Below are 25,894 nucleotides of genomic sequence, written 5' to 3' on the forward strand. Positions count from 1 at the left end.
TCATGACACTTTGATGGGCCAGGATGGAACTGCCTCATTACAGCACAGTATGATAATTGTTGTGCATAATAATGACTCTGGCCACCAAAAAAAGGTTAGTTAAGTGTATGCTCATAGAAGCATATAATAGATGCCTATCCAAAATGTATACTATGAAGAGACAGTTTAAGTGTCATAGCAGATAATGTGCTGAACTTAGAATCAAGGTGGACCTGAATTCAAATCCTGCCTCAGACCCTTACTAGCTCTGTGATCCTGAGCAAATCACTTAACCTCAGTTAAGTTTAGGTTAACAATAAGTTGTCTCAGTTTCTTCACCTGCAAAATGGAAATAATAGCAGCCTCACACTTTCAGAGTTATTGTGAGGATAAAATGAGATAATGTATGTAAATGTTTATGTTTAAAATAAAATAAAATAAAATGTATGTTTATAAAACTTAAAGGGGCATATAAATGTTAGTCATTAAATAAAAAAAATTTGGTGATGAGAGGGATAAGTCCTTAATTTCCATAAAATTATCTCCTCTCCATAACTTCATGTTACCCAGAATTCCAGAGATCTGAGGTTTTTCTGCATTGGCATAGAATGAATGTGGGGGTAGAGTGTGTATATGTGTGTGTGGGGGAACCTGTTCTGTGAAACCTTGAGCAAATTGGAAATGTTTTCTGAATCTCAAATTTCTATCACCAGAGTGAAGAGAAGCAGCTTGGTATAAATAGAGAGCTCACCTCAAGGCCAGGTTTACTTGGGTTAAGTCTTACCTCTGAAACATACTGGCTATATAATTGTGCAATGCTCTAAGACTCCTAAGTTGTAGGGAAGATGCTGACCTACACTGCTTGGAGAGAGTGCTCTCATCTCAGAGTTCCCTAAACCAGTGAACTCACAGGTCTATTCCCTATTCTCTAGACTGAAGAGAAGGAAGCAGACCAGAAGATGGATGTAGGGCTATCATGCCCCAGTTACTGAGAGCAGCTGGTTGAAGTTTGCCTGATCCAACAGCTCTTTCATTCAGAGCTGCATTAGCCATAATTATTTGAAGAAAGCAGGCAAAGTAAAGGGAGTTGTCATTTTGGACAAGTCGTACACTGTAGTTTTATGGGTTGAAGAAAGGCTACCATTGAGGATAAAGTGAAGGAGGAGCCCAATGAGGCTGGTGAGTGTGGTTGAGCAGCAGGGTACCAGTATCCAGACATGGCTGTGGTGTGTAGATTCATGTACCTGGCCATTGCCCTTCTCCCTGAAAAGGTGGCCCTGGGAGTTTTGATATGCATGGTCCTAAGAGGTTATGTACATCTGTGCCTGTGCTGGGCATTCCCTGAGGATGGAGATCGGGGCATGTTGGAACTCAAAATTGAAGGGCAATGAAGAAGATGGATCTGGATTCAATGACAGCTGTATTCCTGAGTACCCTTTAAGTCACTCCACGTCTCCCAGAACAAGTGACACAAATAATTCCCTCTTCTGCAAAGTGAGGATGAAGTATCAGATGTGCCCACTTCACAAGGTTATTGTAAATCCATGGAATGAAGGAAAAATCATTTATTAAGTATATTGTGTTGAACACTGTGTATATTTAAAAAACAACAACAAACTAAACAACAACAACAAAAAAAACCCCAAACCAGAAAAACCAAAAGACAGGCCCTGCCCTCAAGGACCTAACATTCTTTTTGGAGAGACCATAAATAGCAGAGCCCTCCTTGTCTCCTCTTCCCCCTCTACCTGTAGCCACATATGTCTTAGCTGGAAGACAGCTCTACCTGGAGAGAGGCTACTCTCCACTTCAGGTAACAGAGCACCCTGAGTAATTAGAAGAATCACTCACTCCAATACTTAGAGGGATTTGTGTTAACATGGATCTGAGTATTTCTTCCAAATAATAGTCTTCAAAATCTGTCCAATCCTTCCTGTCCTGCATGGTTTTTCTCTGTGTCCTTCAAGGGGCCTGTCGTGTGTGTGTGTGTGTGTGTGTGTGTGTGTGTGTGTGTGTGTGTGTTGGGGGGGAGGGTCTTCTAGTTTTCTTGATGGGCATGGATATCAATAGAGAATGTGGGCTATTCTGGTTATCTTTTTGCTCTTGCTAAATGACTAGCCTGCCCTCTTTTCCAGTCATCTCTCTCATGGCATCCTTTATGTTTCTTTTTTGTGCAAATCTTCAATTATTCATAAATGTGTTTCAGCCTGCTCATGCCTGTCATGAACTACCATTCTGTCTGCTATTACTCATGCCTGATACTCTGCTGAGCCCTGGACAAGAGAGGAGTGTTCCCATTCTTAGTCCCAAATAATTAGTACTATACAAATGCAAGCCATTATTATTAGCACTTTTTTAGTATTATAGTAATCACACAGTGTCAGTTTACTAGATAAGGGAAAAGACAGTAGTATTTTGTGAAAAGAACAGATAAAAAAGAAAATGTCACTTAGCAGAGACTTGCTATCCCATCAACTTCTCCATAGCCTTCATGATGGCTTGGCTCATCTTACAAAGCTACTTAAAGCATAGCTATATAGTTGGGAAATAGGAAGTTTAAATTGTACATGTGTATTTGCTATTCTCTGAGCATGGCAAAGTATGCCACATAATTCATAAAATGTACTATCATTATGCATCCAAGAACAGGAGGTGTCAAGAGATATAGTAATACTAAGCAGTGCATGCCTGTCAAGCCTTGAGGGGAACACAGAGCATAAGCTATCAGACACATGTGGTGGTGAGCTAGAATGGTTTTGGGAACTAGGGTAAAAAATAATGGAATCTGCCCAGTTAAACCTCCCCCACTTTAGGTTTTAAGCTCTTCTGGTTTAAGGAGCATGTCTCTGCCTTACTTTCTGTAGCATCTAAGAAAGAGCTTAACGGTAATAATTAGTTGATTATAAAAACATAAGAAATGTCATTCAGACTAATATTTCTGTCTCTGTACAGTGAGAAAGATCTTTGTGGGATAATGTGGTAATTTCTCTTTAGAACATTATCCTTGGAGGTTAAGTATGAAGCCAGATATTAATTAAATCTAACTGAGACCTGGTAGGATACAATAGAATTTGCCAATTCAAATGAAACAGTACAAACAAGTCTGATTTACTCAAGAAGTTTATCAGACTCAGTTACCACTCGCTGTTGGCTTTGGTTCATATTTTGGAGTCAGGATTTTAGAATTCAAAGACACCTTAAAGGACATCTCTCCCCTATTCTCTTCCTTATTTGTCTTCTTTTGCTATCTATTCCAGACTTTATTTCTTTGATTTGTAGCCTTATGAATATTTAGTCCCTTTTTTGGTTTCTCTATTTCTCATGGAACTAAAGCTTCTAAGGTACCTATTTTGGGTCCTCTTTTCTTCTTCTTCTTTTTTTTTTTTTTGTTTTTGCCTTTTTTTCTTGGAGGGCAATTGGGGTTAAGTAACTTGACCAAGGTTACACAGCAAGTTTTTTCGTGTGGGTATTAAGTATCTGAGGCTGGAACCGAACTCTGGTCCTCCTGACTCTAGCCGCCCCTGGGTCCTCTCTTCTAATGAGTTTCTATGTTATTACTTTGAAGATCTTATTCCATTGACCCCCTTTTTTTGTGTAGTGCCTCACTCTTTTCTTCTTCAGTCATTTCAATTGTGTCTGACTCTTTTTGACCCCAATTGGGTTTTTCTTGGCAAAGATACTGGAGTGGTTTTTCAGTTTCCTTCTCCAGCTCATTTTACAGATGAGGAAATGGAGGCAAATAGGGTTAAGTGACTTGTCCAGGGTCACACAGCTAGTAAGTGTCTGAGGCCAGATTTGAATTCAGATCTTCTGTCTCTAGGCTTGGTGACCCTATCCACCGGGCCACCTTGTTGCCTCTCTCAGAAGTACCATTTCCTGCGGGTGATAAAGAAGATTTTACTACATAGTGGGAATTTTCCTATGTCCGTAATTGTGCATTTCATTATTAACCTTTGCTTTCCCCATGGTCATCCCCTCCCCGATTTGTCTTGAAATATCCTTCGTAGATCCATCCGCATTTCTGGGTGTCCTTTGCCTCCAGGAACTCTGACTCCTCTTCTCCTGAGGCAGGGTGAGTTGTCTCTCTAGGCACCAGATCTCTGCAGATCATGCCCATTTTAAGGTTTCGTCTTCCTTTGTGGACTATCTCTCTTCACCTGTATGGGCACTCATCAGCAGTATCCCTCCCCACAAGTTAAGCAAGACTCTTTTCTTTCCCCTTTTTTCAATTCTTTCATTTGGCCCCTCAGCCAGTCTCTTTTAGGCTCTCTTCCTCCTGAGAAACTTTATTGCTAGCCTTCGAGTTGATCATGGTATGCCATACATTCCTCTCTGTCGCCTTTATCCTCTCCTTTTATATACCCTCCCACTCTGTAATTTAAACCTCCCCACAATTTGATTCACCTGTAAGCAGTTTTATGAGGTTTAGTCAATGATTCTATTTGAATTCTGCTTTCATCATTGTCATCTTGGTTGCATTTAGACAAAAATCTCCTAATGGACTCTCTAGTATTATTTTGTTGTTGTTGTCCTTGGATGATGTACTTGCTTATCGTTCTTTTATTTCTGTTGTCTAGAGTATTTGAAAAAGAAGCGATTTCTTCAGCTCTGTTTTTTTTCCTAGGAATGTTTTGAATACCTCTTTTTGTTGAATGTGCATATTTTTTCATTAATGATTAGGCTCAGGTTTGCAGGGTATGTTACTTTTGTTTGTATCTTGAGTTCCTTTGCTCTTTGGAATACATTATTTCATTCCCTCCAGTGATTACTAGTCTTGTGTTATTCAAACTTTCTTTCTTTTATATTTCAATGTTTTTCTTTTCATCATGTACAGAATTTTTTGTCGATGAAATGATTTAATTTGGCTACTATGTATCTTGAATTTTGTTTTATATATATATAAATTTTTTTTTCCTGTAGACAATCTTTGAATTCTTTTGATTGGCACTTTGCTTTCTGTATTCAGAAGTTCTTGATAGTTTCTTGTGTTATTTCTTGCATTGTAATATTCTGACTTTTTGACTTATGTTCTTCTGAGAGACCTATAATCATTAAGTTGTCTTTATACATCTTGTGTTGGGGGAGCAATTTGTTTTGATGGCATGGAGATCATATTTTCTTTTGACGTAGTTGCTTTTTGCTTCTCTTCCTTCAAATTGTCCATTATTTTGGGGTATCTGCGTTTTTTTATCATGGTCTCTTTTGTTTCTTTGGTAAGACTTGCCATTCTGGATTCAAGTTTTTTATTCTGCCAATTATTTCTGCAATGCAGATTATAAATACCACTTTCACAATTCTTATTTCTATTTTAAGCTATTCAGAAACATCTTGTGGTTTCATTTTGTCTTGGGAGACAAACACAGGGTTGTCTGCCTCATTAGGTATTGATTCATTTTCCTTTGTTGCATTTTCCTGCATATTTATTCATAGAGGCTAGAATGCTTTTTACCTTATCTGGAGTCCATTTTCCTTTCTATTATTATCTTCTCTATTGTTTTGTCTGCTTATGTTAAAATTTTTTGAGTTTTCCTTTTCCTCAGGTATTTGTAATTTCAGGTTTTCATCCTTATATTTTCTTATTATTCACTTTCTGACTCCTTCCCCTTTGATGGTATTTTGTCTAGGGGTTGGAACTCAAAGTTGTCCTAGGCTCATCATGTTGGGTAGTTCAACTTAATAGTCCCAGTCTTTGTCCCAAGTGACTACTAGGGGTAGAAACTGGTCCCAAATGGATGCTAGACTCTTTCCTTCAAGATTATTGGAGCCTGAAAGGTGCCACAGAGACATACAGGTATATTGCTCCAGTTCCCCCAGTTCCACAGTTCTCTAACTCTTCTCTGTTGTGGTAAAAGCACCATTGCAACACTAAGTATTGCCACATTCCTCTCACAATTGACAGCTCACTGTTGTCACAGCCTGAGAAATTTTTTCCCTTTGGCAATGAGGTGATGGGGGTATAGTTTAATTGAGATCTCTTTTAAGTCTTTGGGTTGGCTTGTGCAGCCCTGTTGTCATAGCATGATTGGAAGTGGGGGGGAGTATTAAATGAATAGTGAGGAGTTGGGGATTATTGTGTTTAGTTCTTTTGGTTTTTATCTTGTTTGGGTTTTTGGTATCTTAGGCTATGGAGAAAGTTAAAACCATTTTGTCTCCTATACATAATTCATATTTTGAAGATGTTTGAGTGCTAATGAGGAACAGAGAAAATGCCTGTTCTTTGTTTTGTTGATTATATTACCTGGATGATTCCCCCAATATCATGTAGTTCAATTTAATTAATAATCCCTGAATTCTTTTTTCAACATTCCTCAAAAGTGATCCTCCATTTTCTGTCTGAGTACTTTCAATTGGTGGGGAACTCCCTTCCTCATAAGGCAGCCTATTCTCTTTTTACATTCCTCTAATTGTCAGGATTTAAAAAAAATTTGCTGAAATTTGTATTCATAAAGCTCTCACTATATTTGTCCTTGTCCAATTAAATTTAATTCATTTTAGTACAACAGACATTCATTAAGCATCTGAGTGCAGAGCACAGTTCAAGGCACTAGGTGAGATACAAAATTTAGGTAAGACAGTCTCTGTCCTCATGGAGCTTCTAGTAGAGTGACAAGACACACAAATACCTACAGCATAGAATAATACATGATTATTTATTGTTTATGCTGGCAAAATGGTATGGGAGGGCCAAAGGAAGAAATGGTTTTGGGCATGAAGAAAGGTTCTTACCTGACTAGGAGAATCAGTAAAGGGCAAGGTAGAATAATATAGTTTTTAGACTATCAATAAAAATTAACTTGACTATATTCTAAATGTGACCTTTTTGTTCAATAACTGAGTAAACATATTCTTGGAGAATCTTAAGATTCTTATTATAAATTTAGCTGGAAGAAATAAGGAACTTACCAGTATATAGAATAATGGCTCACAGTTAATACTTATCAAGGTAAAGGAAGGAATTGACAGAATGAGTTTTCTCATATGACTCTAAGCAACAAGAAACATTATTTCAAGGGATCTTTGGTCATAATAATAAATATTTGCAAAAAAAAACTACCATAGAGGTAGTTGCAGCTTAAGTACCAACATTAATTGCTAAGAATGGAGTTGTAGAGAAAATCTATGAAGCACTTAAACTTTCCAAATCAAGTCAACTCACTCTAATACTTAGTGATATTAATGCAAAGGTGGAAAAAAGTAAATATGAAGAAAAATATATGGGAAAAGAAGGTTCAAGAACAAGGGATGAGAGGCCAAAGACTTGTAGATTGCACAGATGTCTTAGCACTCTATCTCTTGAATACTTCCTTCAAAAACAGTAGGTTCTAGACATGGTAAGCACTAAGTAGCACCATAAAACATGACATTGATTATATTTTAACAGACAGGAAAAGACTTTATGAGTGTTGGAATTATGCATGAGTCACCTGTCTGTGTACAATTAGACCATCAACTCATCAGACCCAAAATTAAATTAGTATACATACACACACACACCACACACACACACACACACACACACACACACAGAATAATAATGAAAAAATATGACATATAATCCAAACAATTTAAACCCTAAATGATATAAATAAATGACTGAAAATAAAAATTGGGAAATGGACAATAGAAATGACATTGACACCCACTATAATAAATTCATCCAAAAGGTTAACAAATCTAAGTTAATTGTCATATTAAAAAAGACCATAACAAGACAAAAAGTGCCTTAACAAATAAATGACTTATATGACAGAGATAGATGGCTGTTTATTGCTATTCTCAGTAACACACACACAATAAAACTCATTTGTAAAATCTTAAGAAGAATGCTGGACAATTTTGACCAGTATCATCTGCTAAAGCAGAAAGAAGCAATAATGGTAAAAAAAAAAAACTATTTTAATTAATGCTTGGCAAGATGCTCAACTAAACAAAGACAAGGAGGGGAATGGCTGCTGTTTTAAAAAAAGCAAACTTTTTTTGGGACCGTGGAAAATAAAACAAATTCCCATTCCCTTTTGCTAAGCCTTCAAATTACTAATGATAGCAATTATGTTTTTCTACCTCATGTCTTCTTTTCTCCAGGTAAAATACTTCAAATTATGTATTCAAATGGTTCTCAGCACATTTTAACTTCTCTTTAGAACTTGGTCACCCTCCTGTGGACATGTTTCTGTCATATTAAATCAAGTGAAATCAACAACTATTTCATGTCTCATGTATGCTTAGCACAGTCATTGTGGATGAAAAAAAAGTAGATGATATGATCCCAGCTCTTAAGGAACTCACAGTTTAGCTTATTAGACAAGAATGATTTGAGAACAACTAGAGAACCAAATAAAAATAGAAAATAATTTATAAAGAAGAGGAAAAATGTGTCCCAGATTCAAATGAATACTTCAAATACTGTTAATTTATTGGTATAGGACCTCTCTCCAATGGTGCAGATAGGAAGCTGTGTACACTTGATTATTGGTCAGGTGTAGCTAGGTGGCTCAGTTTAGTGACTAGAACTCTGGGAATGGAATTAGGAAGACATGATTTCAGTTACTTAACCCTGAGAAAGTCACTTAACATGTTTGCCTCAATTTCCACAAATGTAAAATGAGGATGGATAATAACAGCATTTATCTCCCAGAACTGTTGTGATGATCTTATTTGAAAAGCTCCAGGCACAGTGCCTGGTACATAGTAGGTGCTTAATAAATGTTTATTCACTTTCCCATTGCATTTTTTATTCTTTATTATTGTGGTATTCCATAATTAACCACAATACAGTATGTCCAGATGAATACTGGTATTACAAAGATGGAATATGGTGGGAAGAAGACATTTGAATTCATTTAAAGTATTGAACAATTTCTCAGATGTGATGGGGATTTATCCCTGCTCCCTATTTAATTCTGGGTCCAGTTAATTGTCTGTGGTGCCTTTCTAAGATTTATGTACTAATGACTCATGTCCATCTGACATCTGTATAATAAATTTAGTTTGCGTTTATTTATATACTAACTTATGTACATGTTATCTCCCTTGATAGAGTGCAAGCTCTTTGAGGTCAGCAATTTTCATTTTCATATCCTTAGAACAATGAGTACCCAGCACATAGTCAGTGCTTAATAGTGATCATCCACTTGGATTATCTTTGTTTTTCTCTGTGTGTTTTACTATCAGGTTAATGACTGAACCTGTGATTTCATTGGTATAGGGAATTCCCAGGTGAGCAAATTCCCTCCACTAATGCAGGTCAGTACCTTTTCTCCAACTTAATTTTTTTAGAGTTGCCTAGAGCAAAGGTGTCAAACTCTTTGAACCAGATTAAAATGCAATTGGGAAATGTTTAACAAGATAAAAATACAATACATCATAGATAATGTTAACTTGTGCTTTTCTAAGTCAGTATGCCTCTTCTGAGAATTATTTCTGTTTGAGTTTGACTCTACTGAACTAGAGCACTGAGAGGTGCATATTTACTGAGAAATCCATACATTAATATTATCTGTGTTTTATTACATTTTATATATTTTGTTATATAAAATCCACATATTATCTGTCTTATTATATTTTTCCAGATTTTGTTATATATTTCCCAATTTTATTTTGATCTCATCTTAGCACACTTGAGAACATTGGGCCAGTGTGATGCCTACATGTTTGGCACCTTTGGTATAGGCCAGGCGTGGTGAACCTGTGACCTCTAGGCCATATGACCTTCTAGGTCCTCAGGTGTGGCCTTTTTACTGAGTCCAAGTTTTACAGAACAAATCTTTTTATTAAAGGGATTGGTTCTGTGAAGTTTGAATTCAATCAAAGGGCCACACTTGAGGACCTAGAAGGTCACATGTGGCCTTGAGGCCAGAGGTTCCCCACCCCTGGTATAGATCATTCACATAATGACTTTAGAGAGGAGAAAGTATTCACTTATGTTGATAGTTGTCAGTGTTATCTTGGTTGTCTTCTTTGGGGGGTGGGGAGGGGTAATAATATCATCCATTATATCATCATTTTAAAAAGAATATGCTCTCCCTTTGTAGTACACCTCAATAAAATGCAATTTCTTTCAGGGGAAAAGAATGTTTTTCACTTTCTTTTTGACCTCAACACCTAGCACAGTGTCTTCTATATATTAGTTTTTTTTTTTTTCTGCTTTTTGGAGGGCAGTTGGGGTTAAGTGACTTGCGCAAGGTCACATGGCTAGTTTGTATGTGTGTGTGTGTGTGTGTGTGTGTATTAAGTGTCTGAGAAGGTCGGACTTGAACCCAGGTCCTCCTGACTCCAAGTCCAGTGCTCTATTCACTGTGCCACCTAGCTGCCCCCAATATATATTCGTTTCTTAATAATTGCTTGTTGAAAAAAAATTATGCCATCTCTAGCCCAGATATTTTTTTCCTACATAGATTTGTTCAAGCTTGTATACATTTCATGACTTTATCTTCTTAAACACCATTTATATTTCCTTGTATATAACACATTGGGTAATAGGTGATTGTGGTGATTGTACTCTCATCAATGATGATTATAGATTGTTATACAAATATTTGCCAAAAGAAATTAGCCCCCCGTTGTTATTTGATTCATAGCAATCCATGAGTCCGCATATGTGTGTATATGAATGTGGGTGTATATGTGTGTGTGTATGTGTGTGTGTGTGTGTGTGTGTGTGTGTATACATATATATATATATATACATATATATATATATGCATGCTGTAAAGCCATGCATGAGCAACTTTCCAGAGGACTGCTGCTCTGAACTTCCAAGATTCTGATTACATAGTATAGTGAGCTCTTTATTCATTCAGTAATAAATTAGAGCAAAACATTTACAGAAAATCAAGGTACAGCATTCAGAATTTACAACTTATCACAGAAAATCTAAATACAGTATTCACCATGTCACAACTCAACAACTTATCACTAAAATGGCCACATAGTTTTCACCAAAATGGTCACATAGTTTTAAACAAAGTGCATTCATTTAGTCAATCACAAAATCCTTAACTTTGACCTTTATACTTTGTGATTAAATTATCTACCCCTAGGTCACAGTAAATAATAATCTTCTCAGTCAGTACACAGTATACAAGTAAAGTCTTCTTTTAGCTTGACTTGAGGCTGGCTCTTGGCTTCCATGGTTCCTCTTCCATGGTCCCAGCTCCAACTGTCACCTGGGTTCAAAGGCAGGCAGCTCCCAGCTCCTTGTCTAGTTCTTCATCCAGTTCCCGTTCCATATGGAAGTTCACAGTGTCCAGTCAACCTCAAGTCCTTCACAGTTCCTGTTTCTGGGAAGACAAAGCTTAACAAAGCCACAAAAACATTTGTACAAAATACAGATACCACAGTCATGTTTCCTCAGTCTTTTGCAGCTCCAGCTGGCCCTCAGAAATCCTCAGTACCATAAGTTCCATTCGCAAAATCAAAATCACTTTATCCAGCCTCCATGTAGCTTGCTCCAAGAAATTGTCTCAGTTCTTAATTCTCATTCCTCTTAATTTTTCTCAATTCTCAGTTCAGTCTTCAGTACAGCAGCAGCTGCTCCTCCCTGTTCAGCCCCTTCCTGTTACATCAGCAACAGGGGTTCATACCTTCTGTTTCTTTAACAGAGGCTTAATTTGAAACTAGGTGCTAAGTACCTCTTAGCTTAACAATACAAAGGAATCTTCAAATTTCATTACTATTACATATGCACATATATGTATATTGTTTGGTTCCCTTACACAGTAATGATGGTGTTAGTTGCAGAAAAGGAACAGGATAACCTAGTTTATTAGGGTTCTTAAGGTGCTAAGAATAACTCAGTTTTTACAGTCTATAAACATTAGCTTAACTGTATTTTCTGTCAGAATGACTATGACCAATCAATTTATATACTAGTAGTAGAACTAAACTGCATCAATATTGATAAACTCCTAATAAATGAAACCAGAAGACAAAAGGTGCTTGTAGCTAAATGGAAGACTGGCTCTTCTCGAAGAGGCAAAGAAAGGAATTGGCAGAGTTAGTTTCACTGTACACGGTACAATGGCAAGAAGAAGCATAATGGGCTTCTTGCTTGTGTTCATCACTCACTATAAGCCAAGATGATCAAGTGTCCCATGAAATGACATCAGTCAGTCAATAACATGCATTTACTAAGTGCCTACTAAGTACCAGATGTTGTGCTAAGCCTGGATATTACAACGAAAGGCAAAAACGGTTCCTGTCTTCAAGTCTAAAGGGGGAGACAGTTTCCAAACAACTATGTACAAACAAGATACGTACTTAGGTATACTTAGGATAATCTAGAGGTAGTCACCAAGTAAGGTATTAAGATGAAGGAAGAGGGAAGGGAATAAACATTTACATATCACCTACTACTTGCTGGGTATATGGAATGTTCAAGAGGACCAGCACTTCTGGCGTGAGGGTTGCTGAACCATTTTCAGGGCTGCTCATTCACCTTTGGTGTCTACCTGATTCACCCAATTCTCACCTGTGGTTCTTAGAAGCTGTAGCATGTGCATTGGACACAAACTGTCTCAGCAGATGGGCTAAAGCAGGTTGAGGATAACTGACAGGCCTCAAAACTGTTGGTGAGTTAGGGGGATGTCTACCCCAATCATGTGAAGCCTTTCCCCAGTGGCCTGGGTGGATGAGAACAATTTGTTCCAATGTCCATGAAGGGGGCTACGTTTTTCGAGGGCCGTCCAAAATCCTTTAGTGTGTTGCAAGTGGCCTGCCGACCATAGGCTGTGCAGGCCTGCCTTAGAGCTTGGTCAGATATTGAAGACTCCAAGGCATCAGCTTCATCCAGGATCATTGCTTTTGACTTTTGTTTTGACTTTTGTCTTGCCATTGGACTGTGATGACTCCGGAAGAGTGAGGCCGATGACTTTGTCCAACTCTGCCTCACTTAAATTCAATTCTCTGCAAAACGAGGCATCACCCATGATGTCACTGGTCCTCTTGAAAATGAAGGACAAAAACCAACTTGCCAGGAATTGTACTAAGTGCTTTACAAATACCTCATTTTGAGATTAAGGAGGACTGGGAAATAGTTCTTGTGAAAGATGGAATTTTAGCTGGGATCTGTAGGAAGCCAGGGATGCCATGAGGCAGAGATAAAAAGGGGAAGAATTCCAGGCATGGGGGATAGTCAGTGAAAATACCTGAATTTGTGAGATAGAGTGTCTTGTGTGAGGATATATACTGTTTTCTTTGGCTATACTTTGAGGTCAGCTTCAGAAACATCTTTAACTTTCCACTTAATTGGAACTTCTTTATGTTTTCAGTATAATGTAAGGGACTATTTTATTTTTTGTCTTTGCATTCCTAGAACCTAGCACAAAATACAGTAGGAGCTTAATACATGTCTATTGAATTTGCTGAATTGCTGGGGACACTGGAACTTTTTTGTATTGCTAACATAGCCCTTGGGAAACCCATGATTATCTTCATACCATGACAAGTCTCAGAAGAAAGACTGATCTGGAGAGCTCACATTCGAAGAAAGTACAAAGTGAAAGTATTGGGGGGAAGTCATCACTTCCATGAAACACCTGTGACCTTCCTGATTACTAATGTTCTTCTTCTTCCTCAGACCTCCCAAAGAACTTTTATTTCAATAAAATAAGGTGACACGACAAAGCTGGAAAAGACTTTAGAAATGATTTAGTCTAATCTCTTTATTTTCCTTTTGAGGAAACTAAGGTGTTGGTGCTGGTGGTGAAGAGTAATTTAACAAAGTTCACACAGGTAGTAAATATCAGGGCTAGGATTCAGACCTAGGTCTCCTGACTGGTTTCTCTTCCATTCCTGTAGATTCAAATAAATTCAAGAAATACTTATTAATCACCTAATACATGCCAATCATGGCACTGGGTTGATGAATAAGTATTTTCAGCCAGGAGGGACAAGAACTATTTTTTTAGAAAGTTGTATTGATACCCTTTATTTTTTACATCATATTAATTGCAATATACTCCAAGATCTAGCAAAAGTTCCTTTGTAAGAAAGAACAAAGATTAAAAAAGGGGGGGGGCAGTTCAGCAAACCAGCACCTCTCTTTATCTCCTGCATATACAATACTCTTTTCTCCTAGTCTTCCACTTCTCCAATTAGAGAAGGCAGAGAATATTCTAATTTATGTTAATAAGTAAGAGCACAATGATGGTAAACATTCTTTTAATGCTCTTTCTTTTAGAATTCCACTTTTTTCTTTGTTCAGAGGGGAGGATGGCTTAGTGCTTCATTTTCAATTCACTTGAATATACCTGAAACCCAGGTAATAGTGACTCCTATGGTGTTAACTGAAGGAGCTTCAGCAGGCTCAAATCTCCCTTTTAGTTAGAGAAAGTGTAATAATTTCCCCTTCTGAGTCTTAAAGGAGTGAAGACCCTCCCTTTAAACCCCTTTTGGATTGACCCTATGGCTGACCAGAAATTTATTTATTTGCTATCTTATTCATGCTTTTAGCCCTGTTAACAACAGAAACAATGGTTTGCTATGCCCTGAAAAATCAGAGTTATTGTTGCAACACGTTCCTCCTTGTCCCCTGCCCCAATCCAAAGCAGGACAGGCATCAAACGGAAACCCCCATCAATTGCAGCTGTGTGTGGAGTAAATTTTACACAGGCACATCCTGAGTGGCCTCTCCTTTTTGATACTTCCAGAAAGGACAACAGAGGCTTCACCTTGGGTGAAATGAGGATTGGCTATGGACCACTATTGAAGAGTCAGGCACCCACTTGAATTTGGTTTCCATCACTGGAAGGAACTCTACATTGCTCTAAGGCTTACTGAGACTTTCTGGGCCTTCTGATTTTAGACCAGGTCTCTTCTAGATTAGGGTAGAAAACATGGATTTAGCTGGCTGTGCAGCTGCTAAATCCATTTTTGGCTTGTATGCTTGGCAATTCAACATCTTTCTCTACAATGAAAACAAGATTATCAGTAATATCTAAATGAGATTCCCTGTCTGCTTCTTCTCTTCCATCTTCTATCTGTTATGTCAATAATAATTTTTATTTAGATGGTCACAATACAAGCCCATTAGTCCTGGAAGTACAATGTATATGCAATAATGATCTCTACAGCACTGATACTGCTTCCATTTAACAGACATGGAAACTAAGGTGGTAATGGAAAGAAATTTTCCAATCTCACAGTAGTCAGTTCAGTCAGAAAATAGAATTTTAGTTGGTTAATAGACTGCTTGTTCCTGCTCACATCATCTATTTTATCCCACATTTTCTTTTAAAGATTTTTTTTTCAAAATAATTTTTTAACAATTGTACCTAAATGTGGTATGGAATAAAATCAGCCAGGCTTCAGTCTTTCTGGCATACATTTCCTTTCATGTTTTTCACCATTTCTCAGGAATGTCCTTGAAAACTGCTTACTTTTACATTTTCTCTCTTCTCTTCTCCTTCCTCATGCTCTTTTTTTGCTCATCCTCACTACTTCAGAATATTTACATAGAAAATGTTTCTGGTGTCTTTGTGTTACTCAGGTGAGTGGTTGGAGCAAAGTTTGGCGTGAACCCCAGGCATAGACTCAACTAACCTAGACCAGGTTTTCTGGAAATCAGCTTTCTTTTCAAATTAATCCTCTTCCTGTAAATGGACTGTGCGCTAGACAGGCCCAATAAACTTTTTTTCATTTTTTTTTTCCCCACAAAAGGTGTGTTTTTTGGTGCCTGGGAAACAAATGTGTAGTCAAAAGACCTTGGTTTGAATTCTGGCTCTTCTATGCTTACTACCAGATTTTGGGTAAGTCACTTGACTGGCTCTTAGTTGCCTTATCTGTAAAATAAAAGGGATGACCTAGATCTGGGGTTTTTAACCTAGGGTCTATGAACTTGTTTTTTTTTAATTATTTAAAATAAAGTGAGAAAATTATACTTCAATTTGTACTCAAGAGTTTGACGATTCTCTACTGGTGGATAGCATTTTTCATCATGAGTCCTTTAGAATTGTTTTAGATCATTGTATTGATCAGAATTAACAAGTCTTTCACATTTGATCATCATCACAGTATTACTGTTAGTGTGATCTGTATGAACTAATTTTTAAGAGTATTTTTGATAACTATTTCAATATGATTGCAATCTTATGTATTTTATTTTGTGCATTTTAAAGACATTCTAAGAAGGTATCCATCAGCTTCATCAGATCATCTGTGACAAAAGTGGCTAAAAACCCACGGCCTAGATCCAGGGTTCTGAACCTTTTCATCCGTGTCACTGGAAGTCTGAACCACCTTCTCAGAATGTTTTTAAAATGGAAGGAGATGCTAAATTTCAGTTGCTGAAAATATTTTCTTTTCTTTTCCTTTCAACCTCAAGGACTCTGCTGGTCCTGGAACCTCTGGTTAAGAATCCTTGGTCTATATGACCAGTATGTACCATCCTTTCCACCTTTAAGGCTGTATGATGCTCCTGTCTGGTCCTATCTTATTCTATGGTTTCCTTTGGAAGGAAATTTCAGCATGAATGCAAACTCCCCAAAGTGCAATATCACCAGGCTCTATTGAAAAAGAATTTGTGTGTGTCCCCTAAAGCCACTCTGAGCTCCCACCCAGCCTTTGCTCGTCTCTTTCCAGGGTCCGCCTTGTTCTGGATAGCTAAGCTGGGAGCAGAGAAGCCACACTCTTCCCTCCGGCCCTGGGCCTGGGCCTCCGTGTGCCAGGAGGATCCAGCCCGGGTTTTGCGCCCTGCCTTGCCGCTCCTCCAGCTGAATCCCTCTCCAGCCTCCGAGGCCTCGGCTGCTCCTGCTGCCCGGGGAGTGCGCGAGGCAGAAGCAAACGCAATCGCAGGATCTCTGGATCCTTACACCAGCAACTCCTAAGCTCGAGCGAGCTGGCGGCCGGGGACGGCTCATCTCCCCGCGCATCCCCTCGCCTGCTCCCCCGACGCTCTCCCCACGAACGCGGGCCTGTCGGAGAAAACAAGCCGACCCTGGGGCCGGAAGCCTGGGCAGAGATTCCGGCGGGGGCGGGGAGGCAGGGACTATTTTCTCTCGCCGGGTCCTCGCCTAGCAGTCCGTAATGAACAACATTCCTGGGTTGCAGCGCTCGCTCTTCCTGCTCGCTGCCTATTAGCTGTTCCGACTCCCTCCCCCTGCAGCATGTTTTCCGCCCTAGTAAAGATCATGCAACAAAATAAGCATTGAATGCCCTTTGCAAAGTGAACTGGAGTTGGTCGAGGGAAGGGCCCATTTTTTTTTTCCCAGGGTGCGTGTTTCTGAGCTGCTAAAAGTCTTGTTTCAGCTTAAAAGTGGAAGGAAAGTGAAGGCGTGGGGGACACGGGGGGGGGGGGGAAGGAGCTACTTTCAGTTGTTCCACAAGCATCAATAGTTGTCACTAAAATCAAACTGACGTCAGCCCTGGGTAAAAAGATATGTCTCTTTTGTTCTCATTTTCTCCCCCCCCCCCCCCCCATTTGCAATCAAAGGCAAGAACATTTTGGGGGAAAGACAAAAAGGGAAAAAATATTAATTGCAATGCAAAGATATCTTCCATTAGAGATCCTGTCTGGGCGGTGGGGATGTTTAATGAATGCATCAAGCCTTTTGATCTCCCAGAGTCAGTCGGGTTCAGTTGTGCCGGAAGGTTAGTTGCATATCCTGTGGCTGATCTGAAATTCGATCAGCAGAGGGGGCAAAGAAAAGAAAAGCATTTTAATGGGAATCAATAGAGGATCATAGGTCCTGGAAGGAAATACGTGTTGATTAAAAATGCCATGTGATTAAAAAAAAAATGTTCGTTGCTTTCTTAAAAACAAAAAAAAAAAAAAGGAAAAGGAAAAAGCAACCTTTAAAGAGAGAGGAGAGAGGGGAGGGCAGGGGAGGGACAAGGAAAAGAAAAAAAAAACACCCAACCCAACCCAGCCCTAGCAATCTATTTTCTGTGTGTGTTGGTGCCAGAGAAGCAGTCAGCAGACCAACAGTTTGTGTAATGCTGCAAGCTACAGCGGGCAAATTTAAAGCTGTATGCTCTAAACAACATAATAAATACTTACTGAAAATGCATTTCTGTTTCTAACCGGGGTTCATTCATGCATTATACAACACACCTAGGGCTGCAGTGAGTAAGACTTAAGGGGAAAAAACAAGGGGTTCTCTCACACTCTTAAAACTAAATTAAGCTTTTCCCAGCCTTTAACCATTGATACTGAGAACATTTTTTTTTTTTTGCTTTCTAAAAGTGAGAGCAACTACTTTCATAGGTAGAGTTTCTACTGAATTGAATATCCTATGTTTTACAAAGTTTGTAAAAATTTTTTTTTTTTATTAAATGTGAACTTAGTTGACATAGGTAAGGGATAGGAAAGGAGAGTGAACTGTGGCACACAACATATTGATTGGGTTAGAGAGTGGAAAATGATTGCCTTGTAGGAAGAATTAGGGATCAGCAGCAGAATAAAATGGTTCAGCGCTATTTAGCTATCTACGTACTGCAGTGGGAAATGTGGGGAAAAAAATCCTTTTAAATGGGCCTATAACAAACACAGGCACCAACTTATCAAGGCTGTACCTCATTAAATTTCTGCTTTCTGGCTCCTGCTTTTCCCATCTTTTCCTCATCCCCATAGTGTTTTTTTTAATCACCCACTAATGAAACGGAGCAAGGACATTTTATATGCATATAATCCTAACATTTCATAGTTAGAGTATCAGAAACTGGCAGTAACAAGAACCACTGTGCAGCCACATCTGTTTGTTTCTTGCCTTATTATTTCTCATCACACAGCTAGTAAGGGACTTTTTTACTCTTCTGGCAAGATCCATTTCACCAAAGGAGGAAAATCAATTAGGTTTACATTAAGTAAAAAGTAACATTTTTATCTTTCCTTTTTTTCTGGAGGCAATCAGGGTTAAGTGACTTGCCCAGGGTCACACAGCTAGTAAGTGTCTGAGGCTGAATTTGAACTCAGGTCTTCCTGACTCCAGACTTTGCTCGCTATCCATTGTACCATCTACCGTGTTTCCGGGATAATAAGACCTATCCCGAAAATAAGACCTCCCCTTACTGTGTAAGATTCCTTTAAAATAAGCCCTCCCCCGAAAATAAGCCCTATTGAGATTGCTACTGTAGTGAAGGTGATCCCCGGCGCTACACGCTATATTACGGTACCCTCTGAATGTACCGTCCCTCCCCCTGAAACGCACACCGCGCTCCGAGCTGCATCCAATCAGAGCTGCAGCAGTGAGCGCATCATCCTGTTCTTCCCCAGTGATTTGCTTATTGAATAAAGGTACATTTTTTTGTTCACATTTACCTGTTTATTAAAATTGCTGTCAATGTTCATTAAAATAAGCCCTCCCCTGAAAATAAGCCCTCTGGTGTTTTTCCGTCCAAAAAAATTAATAAGACAGTGTGTTATTATCGGGGAAACACGGTAGCTGCCCCCCCAAAGTAGGTAGAGCAGTAGTAGACTTGGAATCAAGAAGATTCATCTTGGAGGGAGTGAGGTGGCACACTGAATAGAACATGGGCACTGGAGTCAGGAGGACCTGACTTCAAATCTGACCTCAGACACTTAACACTTACTAGCCATGTGGCCTTGGGCAAGTCACTTAACCACAATTGCTCTGCCCTCCCCCCTCCAAAAAAAAAAAGCAAGATTCATCTTCATGAGTTCAAATCTGGCCTGAGACACTTACTAACTGTGTGAGCCTGGGCAAGCCACCACTTAACCTTGTTTGACTCAGTTACCACATCTGTAAAATAAGCTAGAGAAGGAAATGGCAAACTGCTCCAATATCTTTGCCAAAAAAAAAACCCAAATAGAGTTATGAAGAGTCAGAGAGGACTGAACAGCAGAACATGATCAGTTAAAGGAAAAAGATGGAGGTGGAAGAAATAAAGAAAAGAGAAAACAAGAGGGTAAGAGTGAGAATAGAGAAAGAATCTAGAAGCATTTTAAGTGCCTCCTCTGAACTGGGCACCATCCTAGGCACGGGAGGTACAAGTACAAAACAGAAGCAGTCCTTACCCTCAAGGAACTTGTGTTCTGGTAGGGCTATATAGCTCCCAGTGGGGGACTGATGGTTCAGGGATTGTGAGAAAAGTTATTAGGGCAGGAGATTGTCACAAACTTTCCAGTAGCAAATACAGTAATGATTTAATTGTTGGTCCCAGAGTAAAAGCAAGAAGTAAAAGAGGGGCAGGGCTCAACATGTGATGGATGTAGCAGAACCGATGTCTGGGAAGGCCCTGGTGTATTTATGGGTGACTGGATAGGTGGTGAAGCATGGCCCACAGTCCTGTAGGTGTACTGCTTTTTTAAATCTTCCGCTCACCTAATAATCAGGACCATTCGACCACTGCCCTACACTGAGCGGATTAATTGGGAGAGAGTTGTCTCTATAAGTCAATGAACAGGATTGGAAAGATGCTCTGTTGTTCCTGGTAAAGAGAAGGTCTCCTTAGCAGGGAAGATAGCAAGAGACTCATTCTGGATACAAGGTGATAGATGACTGGGTGGGACAACACAGCAGGGTATTGATGGGATATTAATAGAATTCACTTTAAGCAGTGGAGTGTTTTCCTGACAAATCAGGGTGTGCTCCTCCCTCCTCCATCCTCAGGTATGTGTGGAGGGGGAAGGGCCAGTCATCATCATTGCCTGGGAGTCTTTAGGTTTGGGGTTACAGTGTGCTATCACTTTTCCTGGGCTGATGAGGGTAGTTCAAGATCTATTTTACCATTTAGAGATATATTGGAAGGGTAAATGATAGGAAATTATGGAGAAGGGGGTATTGGAAGGAAAGTAGGGATATTTTGCTCTGTCTTAATACTTGGATGGTTTTTTTTTGGTTGTTTATTTACATAAAAATTCTGACCGATCCTCATTGCTTTTGTCCTTTAGCAGGTTAATAACATTCCAATAACTAAAGATTATGTTTGACACTAACATTTATTTTGCTGCCATAGTGAGACCTGACAAACAAAATCAAATCTTTTTTTCAGTCTAGTTCTATTTCTGGTAGATATAGTATATTCAATGAGATCCCTCTAATATTTGGTGAAAAATGTCCTTCGAAAATAAATGGGTTAAATACTATTCACAGTTTTTCAGCTGCTCTTAGAAAATCTGCATGTAATGATTCTGAATAGGATAAAGCTGGGGTGGAGAATCTTTGACCTTGAGGCCACATGGTAGCCCTATAGGACCTCCAGTGATGCCCAAATATGAACTGATTCAAAGGGCCGTACTTAAGAACCTAGAGGATCACATATGGCCTTGAGGTTGCAGGGTTCCCGGGTCCTGGGATAGAGTATACTACTATCCCATACTGTTGGGAAGTTGTTTTGACTGGTATCGCTCCTTGTGGCCACAGTATCACTTCATAGAAAACTTGCCATAAAATGTTTAAAGACATATTTTACTATACTTGTTTGATTGCTTCATTTATTTTCTCTACATTGGTTTTTCTTTGATGTGACCTTCTTGACCCTTTTTAATGAGTAATGATATTAGTAACTATTTTTTTTTGCTTTTTGGAGGGCAATTGGGGTTATGTGACTTGCCCAAGGTCACAGGGCTAGTTTTTGTGTTAAGTGTCTGAGGTCGGATTTGAACTCAGGTACTCCTGACTCCAGGGCCAGTGCTCTATTCACTGCGCCACCTAGCTGCCTCCTATTAATAACTATTTTAAGAAAAAATATATTTTCTCAACTTTCATAGATGTTGTACCTTTAATATACTACAAATGTCATTTTTAGCTTAGTATTCTCAGACATTTCCCTTTGTCCCACATAGTATCCCCAAATATTTATTTCTGTATTGTGCTTAATAAGATTTTAATTTCATTTTACATTTTTTTTTTATCTTTTAGAGTAGAAACAATAGCTTATAAGAAAAAAAAAAAGTGCTGGAGAAGGATGTTACTGGAAGTATTACTTAAATGCATAATACATTTAAATGTTTTACACCCACACTGGGTTTTCATTTTACACGAATGCCTGGTGTGTTATGGTGTTGGCTATATGACCTGCCTTAAGACATTATCTATGGGGTCAAAAGGTTTTGCCTGATAAAGACTATTGAACAATCCTGATTGTATGACTGCAAAGTACATTAAGTCATGATACTGTCTAATCTAATTGGATTGTATGTCTTTATATATGTATAATAAGAAAGTATTTAAATAATATTATTCTTTGTGCTATAATTTCTCGTTGTTATATCATTCTCTACTTAGAGTTTAGGATTATAGGATTTTAGAACTGAAAAGGACCTTACAGACCATCCAGTCTAGTCCTTTCACTTTATAGAAAAACAAATGGAGGCCCAAGAAGTAAAACAGCTTGTATTGGCTTATCTGTATCCATTTATTTACTTGCATTTACTAACCTGTTGTGATAGTAATGGCAATTAAAGATTCCCCTGTATTGGCTTGGTTTTCAAATTGATTGTGTTAAAACCCAGAGTTTGTTAATCCCACCTGTGGGATGGGCTTGTTGATGTGAAAAGAAAGTCCTGAACTGGGAGGAGCTGGTGAGGTAGATTTGGAGAGACACTAGAGAGAGGCGGAAGATCTTTTTGGAAGCAGCACCTCGTGGAGAGAGAGAGACTAAGAGAATTGCTGGTGGCCGCTTTGAATTGCCCTGGACTTTTGAGACCTGCCCCCTGAGCTGCCAAGGACTGAGGAGACATGGCTGTTTTGCTGGTACTTTGTCTGTCTGTTTTGATGTTGTTTTGCCAGAGTTGTCCACTGGTGAAAGACAGTCCTTTTGTTGAAGAAGTCCTGGAACCTGGCTGTTCGCTAAGAAGCCCTGAGACTGTCCTGCAGACAGAGAGTGAATACTGTCCACTGGTGAGGGACAATGCTGTTGTTGCAGGGGTCTGGAGACTGTCCTGCAGACAGAATGAATACTGTCCACTGGTGAAGGACAGTGCTGTTGTTGCAGGGGTCTGGGAGCCTTTCTGTTGGTTCAGAAGCCCTGAAGAAGGATTTTCTTGTTGTATGTTTACAGAAATCCTGGGAGAGGGCTTTGCTAATGTGTTCAGGGGTTCTAGGACTGTTCTACAGACAGAGGATAAATTCATGAAGGGACTGGCAATGTATCTTGTGGCTTTGCTAAGCCTTGTCTCCCCAGGAACTAAGATTGCTGAGAACTTGCCTCTTGTCAAGATGAAGAACAGACCTCCATTTGGGTATTAAGTGCTGTGTTTAAACTTGATGTAACTCTGGGGTAGATTCAATTGTGATCCAGGGGTGGGGAACTTTTGACCTTATGTTTGGAAACTAATCTCCATTTGAGAAGAGGGGCTTTGTGGTGGACTTAATTAAGGTATAGCCTAGGGGTGGAGAAGTATTTAGAACAGAGACTTTGTAATTGATTGAATGATTGGAAGGTCCTGGGGTGGGGTAGTACTTGGAGATTATTTAATCATGCTTAGTAAATGCTGTATTTTGAATGATGTCATGTTTTGATCTTCTCTGTTCTTGGTTTGTCACTGAATAAAATAGAGAGCACCTATGCTGGTATTTTGAACCTGGGAAGTTGCCTTCTTTTGGCATTACATTACAGCTGTTTACATGTAATCTTAGTTTCAGTGCCCTCAAAGATTGCAGAGGTCATCCAGTACAATGTGTCCATTTTATACATGAAAAAACTGAGGCCTAGACAGACACAGGTAGGAATGGGCAGAGGCAGAAAACAACCTTATGTCCTCAGATTCCAAATCCAGTTCTTTCTTTGGCACCTCTCTTTGTGTCTCCAAGTAGAATATAAAACAGGGACTCTCTCTCCCCACCCCCACTTTTTTTGGTCACCATCTCCCCAGCACCCAACCTAATGCATCTAAAGAACTAATACATGTAACTATGTATAGAATAATTTTGCACACATACATATGTGTATACACACACATATATACACATACTTATTTGTGTCTAATAGTGGCCATCTCTGGGGTGGGGGAGAGAGAGAAAAGAAAAAAGGAATTTACATGGTAACTTCATTATATATTTCAAAGTAATAGCGATAGGTCTGCATAATAGATTTGTAGTTTCATGTGCAATCATCTTTTTTATTATACTGTTATGGAAATGCTTGTTTTATTCCATAAATTAAAAATAAAATAAGTTAAAAAATAAGACTATGATTGAAAGTGGAGTTTTTGATGTTCCTTGGTGGAGGGAACTCCCCATCTATGAGTTCCCTCAGGCTAATGAAATCACAGTAGGAGTATGGAACAAAAACAAACAAATAAACCCGGAACAAGATTTTATAAATAGTAAAGATAACATTTTGTTTCTCTGTTTTGCAAACAAAAGTATTAGGAGTTATCAAGAGGAATAAAGATAGAAAAATGGGCCCTCCATTACTCCAATCCTTCAGGGGCCAAATTACATAGTAAGATTGTAGACTTGCACTTGCTTCTAAGTAATTTTGCTGACAAATTACCAGTGGGGAATTTTCCTTTACCCTGATTTTAAATGATTAAAAAATATTCTCTAAGAAAAATGAACTAGCTGACGATAAAGTCCAGGCTTTTCTAGTCTCCTGTTTTTATACTAGGATAGTGTATCTGCCATAGCAGTACGGGGGGAAAAACCCTCTTCCTACTAGAACTAATTTCTTTACAGGAATTCCAGTTCTTATATGGTAGTAAATACAGCAGAACCTCATTAATTCTCACTTTGCTAATCCATAAACCCTATAATTTCCACAAAAATCCCTCAGCAATATCATTTCACTTCTCAGGAAACATTTTATAGCCAGGAGCTGTAGGCAAATCTCAAATCACTAAGACTTCATTACTTTTGCCAAATATACTACAGGCCATTCTCGAGCATACGATCATAAATTATTATGACTAAGCTACATTTATCTAAATAAACTAGGAAAGCAAGTTTCAGGATTTCAAATGAAGGCGCTTTTTTTTTTGTTTGTTTCTTAGTTTAAAATCGTATTGTGGACATATTTGCAAATCTCCCAAATAGAGGAACATTCAATGAGAATTTGCATTTCATTTATGAGAATAAAGGAGATGCTGAACAATTTTGCCCATTCATCATAACATAATTCTATAGAGAGATATGTGGCGAATGAGTGATAGCAGGATGCCCATGTCACTGTTGAATTACAATTGAAGTAGGGTAGTAACAAAAGCTCACATTTACATATAGCCTGAAGGTTTACAAAGGTCTCTTTTTCCAACAACAAACCTGTAAAAGAGATAGGAAACATATGATTATCACCATTTTAAAGATTAGGAAACTGAGGCTCAGAAAACCGAACTACTGACCTACTTTTTACTACCAGAAAGTATGGGAACAATTTAATTATTCAGACCAGGGGTGTACTGGTAAATGTTTAACGGTTTTCTGGGGAAAAAAATAAGCAAGACACACTTTTAAGTTGAATCTGCATTGTTAACATTTTATCCTTCACTCTCCTAAGTCTGGGCAGGGGTGGTGAACCTGTGGCTTCAAGCCACATATGGCCCTCTAGGTCCTCAAGTGCAGCCCTTTGACTGAATCCAGACTTCACAGAACAAATTCCCTTAATAAAAGGATTTGTTCTATAAAACTTGAACTGAGTCAAAAAGCCGCACCCAAGGACCTAGAAGGCCACATGTGGCCTCAAGGCTGCAGGTTCCTCACCCCTGAATCAGCAAAATAACCTTGATTTGTAGCATTTACTGATTTCTGGAGGTATAAATGTTCACACTGAAAATTTCACTATCAGCTTCTGGTTTGAGCTGCCTCCTTCACACTCCTTATTCAAATCCACATATGGCCTCATCCTAAGTTTAGGGGTTCTTTGATAAACTGTTGTCTATAACAAAGAAGGACACAAGAAACATTCAGTTGATTCAGTATAAGTGGTATCCACAACTGATTGATTAAAATGCTTGACTTGTTCTTTTTCTGGAACTTGTGGGCATTTCCATTGGGAAAGTGGATGTGGACAAAAGCTT

Source organism: Petaurus breviceps, unplaced genomic scaffold, assembly GCF_028583685.1.
Source record: "Petaurus breviceps papuanus isolate PSGF00001 unplaced genomic scaffold, PetGlider_PUasm1.0 90784, whole genome shotgun sequence".
In the NCBI taxonomy this organism is placed as follows: domain Eukaryota; kingdom Metazoa; phylum Chordata; class Mammalia; order Diprotodontia; family Petauridae; genus Petaurus; species Petaurus breviceps.